The 5,184-nt window shown below is 35.3% G+C and overlaps 1 long non-coding RNA gene across 6 annotated transcripts; it reads left to right on the forward strand.

Annotated features, from left to right (window-relative positions):
* The first annotated feature begins 2,421 nt into the window (after nt 1-2,421).
* On the forward strand, nt 2,422-4,869 carry LOC131018088 (uncharacterized). 6 transcript variants are annotated; one of them, XR_009100029.1, is made up of 4 exons: nt 2,457-3,006; nt 3,149-3,326; nt 3,693-4,351; nt 4,442-4,869. It is a non-coding gene; the product is annotated as an uncharacterized LOC131018088 (long non-coding RNA). The 6 variants fall into 6 exon arrangements; XR_009100028.1 differs by having other exon boundaries at nt 2,435-3,006; nt 3,210-3,353; nt 3,693-4,869; XR_009100030.1 differs by having other exon boundaries at nt 2,448-3,006; nt 3,742-4,869.
* Nucleotides 4,870-5,184: the final 315 nt, after the last annotated feature.

A 5,184-nucleotide genomic window follows, 5' to 3' on the forward strand; every position in this document is an offset into this window, starting at 1 on the left:
TATTCGTCAGTTTTATACCCATATTCATAAAGATCTTGATTTATATTCAATATTCTGTCATGTTTGTTGAAGTGTATTTTTAACAGATATGATACCAAATTAAAATATTAAATAATATTATTAAACCACACAACATAATTTATACATGTTAGGTCCGGGGGGTCTCGAATAGGTGTATGGGGGGGGGGGGAATACACCTATAGGCTATTTTTACAACAATCTACTGACCTCAATCAGAGGGATCTCAGTCAGAGATCAAAACGAAACTTTGCATGCAAACAAGGACTCCTGCTTTACTGAAATCAGTTTTGACCAACAGGGTTGACGACTGATACTGAAAGCTCTTCAGTAAAGAGTTATCAGTTAAGTTGCTGGAACTTAACTGATGCGAGTTAAGGCTTCAGTCGTGTTTGCAAAGATAGAGATGATATCACTATTCCTGACTATCTGAGGATAGGTCAGTTAGACTAATATCATACGCAGCGGAAATTAAACTTAGTTTCGAAATAGCCTCGGTGGAGCAGGTTGTTGGTTAAGGTTTCTCTTTGCTGTTAGTCAGTGTTCAGTTTTATCAAATGAAATAGCACAAGTAGGAATGTAAAACTGAAAGCTGTAAACAACACAGAGACTTTTACGTGGTTCGGAAAAACCCTTTCCTACATCCACGGTTGGTTGATCAGACCAACAATCCACTCTGCAAGTGCTTCACTGGTGCACTGCAAACCGGACCCGTGTGCTTGCCTGGTGCACACAACCGTAAATTGAAGAAAACCCTTCTTCAGCACCCACACTTCACTCGCGTAGGATTTCCCTGCTAAGCACACCTCGTGCTCAGACTTTTCACTCAGAGTTCAGAGTACCTTCCTGAACTCCGAACCACTCAAACACTCTTATGGAGGGGAGGTTTGAACGAGTGCCAACTATACTTACAAAGAACAAGTTCTTTGAAGCAAGTTTGACCTTTGACTTCTGGGTAAACAGATATATGCCTAGGGTCTAAGAGAATGTATGTAATCAGCAGTGACTGATTTTGGCTTTGGAATTCTCTTCTTCGATTCAAGCTTTGGGGCGGTTAAGCTTTAGGCTGAGTAGCAATTTTGGCAGAGCTTCATGTAACACCCCGCATTTTTACCGGATTATAAATATTTTGAGATTTATATTTAAGAGCACCGAGATATAAAAATTATCTTATGATGAGATGAGATATCCCAATAGTATGATCTATTATATTTTCGATGATGAGACTAGTAAATGAAATACTTTGAGGAAATAAGGATGTTTAGAGATGTTGTTTGAACTTTGAAGAAGTTAAAAATTTTCTTTTCTTTCATTAGTTGGTAGAAGCTCTGGCGTATCCGAGCTCTGCTCTGGAAGCAGAGCTGAAGTTGAACCGAGCTCTGCTCTGGAAGCAGAGCTGATGTTGAGCCTAGCTCTGCTCTGGCTTTGAGCTCTGCTCTGGGTTTGAGCTCTGCTCTGAATGAAAGCTCTGCTCTGGAGGCAGAGCTGAAGTGGAGCTCTGCTCTGGAGACGGAGCTGAAAACCCGAGCTCTACTCTGGTGACAGAGCTGAAATTGAGCTCTGCTCTGGCCGAGTCAGTTAGCTCTGCTCTGCCGAGTCAGTTAGCTCTGCTCTGCTCTGGAGGCAGAGCTGAAAGTTCGAGCTCTGCTCTGGCAGCAAAGCTAAGACCGAGCTCTGCTCTGGCAGCAAAGCTAAGACCGAGCTCTGCTCTGGAGGCAGAGCTGAAGACAAGCTCTGCTCTGGTGCGGAACTGACTTTAGAGAGAGAAGTCAAAGCAAGTGGATAAACGGATAAGATATTTATGCAAGTGGATAATTAAGCATGTGTTATTATCCAATACTTGATAGCTAAGTAAATGAGGTTATATATATATAACACCTTTCTCTTTCATCCTCACCATAGCAGCCGTCCCTTTCTTCTCTCTTTTCTCTCTCTTTCTCCATCAACACCTTCCATTGTTGGGCATAACCAAAGCTCCATAGATCAATTCTACACCATAGAAAGCTCTTAAATCATGCTCAAAACATCTTTATCTCCATAAATCAAAAGCTAGAGTGTGATAGAAAGCTTGGTTTCAAGAAGGAGGAGCTATACTTTTCTCTTCAAAAATCATAGAGTAAGCTTCTAAACACATGAACCTATTTATTTTTAAGCTTTATGAGCATGTAAATGGAGGATCAAAGCATGAAAACATCACCTTATCTTTTCTTCAATATTTTCGAATATACTAGGGTTGGAAGTCTTCTAAAATTTTTTCGTCTTCTAACTAGTATATGCATGCTATTAAGGTGTTAATTATTGGTCTTTGAGTGAAAAGCATGATTTAATTTGAGTTATGGAATATTGAAGGTGTTGGGTTGTGTGAAGTTGGAAAGTTCACTACAAAAAATATTGCCTATAACTACACATCATTTGCGACAGTAGATTGTTAGTGTCTGCATAGGTGCCTATCGAGACATCAAACTTCAAAATATCAAGATTTACACAAAAATTTCAGACTATTACCACACTGAAAAATAAATGCCTTTATATTACCTAATTAACGACACTAATCAGTGCCTTGGCTAGATTAACGTTTTTCTTTTCAAAAAGATACTAACTCTAAAATATGATAAGTTTATTTTCTTTATATTAATTATTTAAAAAAATGTTACTATAAGAGAAAAAACCATTATCTGTAAGGCAACATTTATCACTAACTTTTTTTATTTTTTGTTTTAAAACTTTCCCCTTTCTCACTTTCAATTTTTATGTTATTAAAAAAAGAAAAATTGAAAACTTCAAATCTTTCACCCACTTCTCCCCACCGTGAACAAAAAAACTCCCTCTGAAAATGGAGCAAGCAGTTTTTCGTCCCTTCCTTCAATTCTTCCAACGATGTGAATAATCGACCGTACTCCTATCATATATCGAGAACCGCCATAGTAGAGCACCGTGAGCTGCCACTATTTTTCTCGTACCCGCCGCCGTTCGAAGTTATATTTGCAGGTATGATTTTTCCAAACCCTCTCCCCCCCTAACGAGCAGTTCTATCGTGTGAGAATTCGATTATTTTCCTCTACAATATATGATATTAAATTTTCGTTATTGGGGTTTTTTAGTGGTCAACTGATTAATCGAATGGTTATAGGTATTTGTTGAGAGGTATCAAATTAGATTGGATGGAAAAGAACTGATTCGATATACTCTAGTTCTATAGGTATTTGTTGAGAGGTATCAAATTAAAATTTCCATTCAAATTGGATTGGATCAGCGATTCCAGTTGTTCAACAACTTCAACTCCGACGACTTTTACTGAATTCCGTTACGTGAGTATTAATTTCTAATGCTATTTGGTGAGCTCAAATTCTCCCTATAATTTCCTTTTCTCCTAGCTATGTTTTGGTGTTTGTTGTTAGTGATATCTCTTTTATCATAAGAGAACTAAGATTTAAGCATATTTAAATTACTAATATATTATTTTATGGTATCATCCTTTTTACTATTTAGATTTTTGATGTTGATACTATTTAGAAAGTTGAAGTATGGTATGAATTCTTAGAGAAATTATATTGTTTAGGTGAAATAAATGTGGTTTTTGGTAATGATGTTGAAATGAATTGCAAAGCTACCAATGTCATGTATTATTATCTAGAGTAATATATTGACAATAATATTTTATTTTTCAACTTCAGTTTGCTACAATGGACAATCGAGTGACATGCACAAGTGTTTCTTTTCCAGATTTTCAATTTGATAAATATTTCAAAGCAGGGTATTGCAAAAATGTGGTAATATTTAAAGAGAAAAGAAAGGTAACCATCAAGATATATTTTTATTTTCTCTATACATTATTGTGATGATAATTTACTGTTTGTATGCAGTTCATCCTACAGCAGCAGCAGCAGAGTGTGTTGTTTCTATAAGTACGTGAATCTTTATTCTTTAGTTGATCAAACATTCACTTGGTATTATATATTCTCAATAGTTTTTTTCACTTGATCTTTTGATGAACCTTTGCCTCACATTCTCCTAGTACTAGTACAACATAACGGCTCACTTGTATCTCTGTTTAAATTTCTGCTTGTGATTCTTTAATTCTATGAACTGATGATTGCCAAGAGTATGTTCTTTGATCTTTTGAGGCAATAGAAGCATGAAATGATTGGACTTGCAAAGCAGAAAAATATATATCTAACCTTTGTGCTGCAAAAACTCTAAATCTAAATCTTAACTCTAACCAGAAATCTAATAATCAGGCATTCGGTTTTTTTTAGAAATTTCCTCCAATTTTGGTCTATGATCTACATAGGCAAAGAGCTCTCTATCTACTCCAGCGTTATTTGTGTGTCCAGTAAGTATCAATCTTAAACTCATCTTTGAAGCTCATTTTTCTCATTCTTCGAACATTTGATCTTGTTTGTGTTGAAACATTTGACTGTAGGTGCAATTATGCCTACTGCCACCCCAAAAGACTAGAGCAATAACACCCCATACATGAAAGCAGCTATATTGATTCAATTGTAGTTCATCACCAGATCTCAACTTGTACGCGAATGAGGGTATTGAGCATAGAAATTATGCTTGAAGAAATGCAGGTAATGGAGCGTGCAATCACAAATGGAGTGCTACTAGCTTTGGGAGAATAGAAGAACAACACCTGCTACTATTTAGTAGTTTTTGTAGCATGATAATTATATGTCATGCGCTTTAGCTATTTTATCAAAAGATTGGTTAGGTTTTGTCCTATTTAGAATGCGAATAATAGTTCATGGAGTTTTATTTTTTTGTTTTTGGATTACCTTTTTTATTGATATGACTATGTAATTAATTTTCTTTTTAGATTTGAAATAAATAGAAATATTTCATTTCTGAAATATTTCATTTCTATCATGTGTTTCGATTATTTGTTTTCTTTAATTTGCTCCAATAGGACAAAATAGAAATTCAAACTGAAAATTGTAGAATATGAGGTTAAATGTGATTTTTATAGTATTTAAAAATAATTTTAAAATGCGTGTCAATAGTAATTATTAGATCATATTTATAAGCAAAACAATTTAAAAAATAAATTACAGCAACGAAAAATGTCACAATAGCTTAGATATGTGAATTTTAAACGTACCTAAAACGACATTTTTTTGTGTCTTTAAATCTAGAAAGGCTTTAGCTACACTGGCACAGGCG

Source organism: Salvia miltiorrhiza, chromosome 3 (genome assembly GCF_028751815.1).
Source record: "Salvia miltiorrhiza cultivar Shanhuang (shh) chromosome 3, IMPLAD_Smil_shh, whole genome shotgun sequence".
Classification (NCBI taxonomy): Eukaryota; Viridiplantae; Streptophyta; class Magnoliopsida; order Lamiales; family Lamiaceae; genus Salvia; species Salvia miltiorrhiza.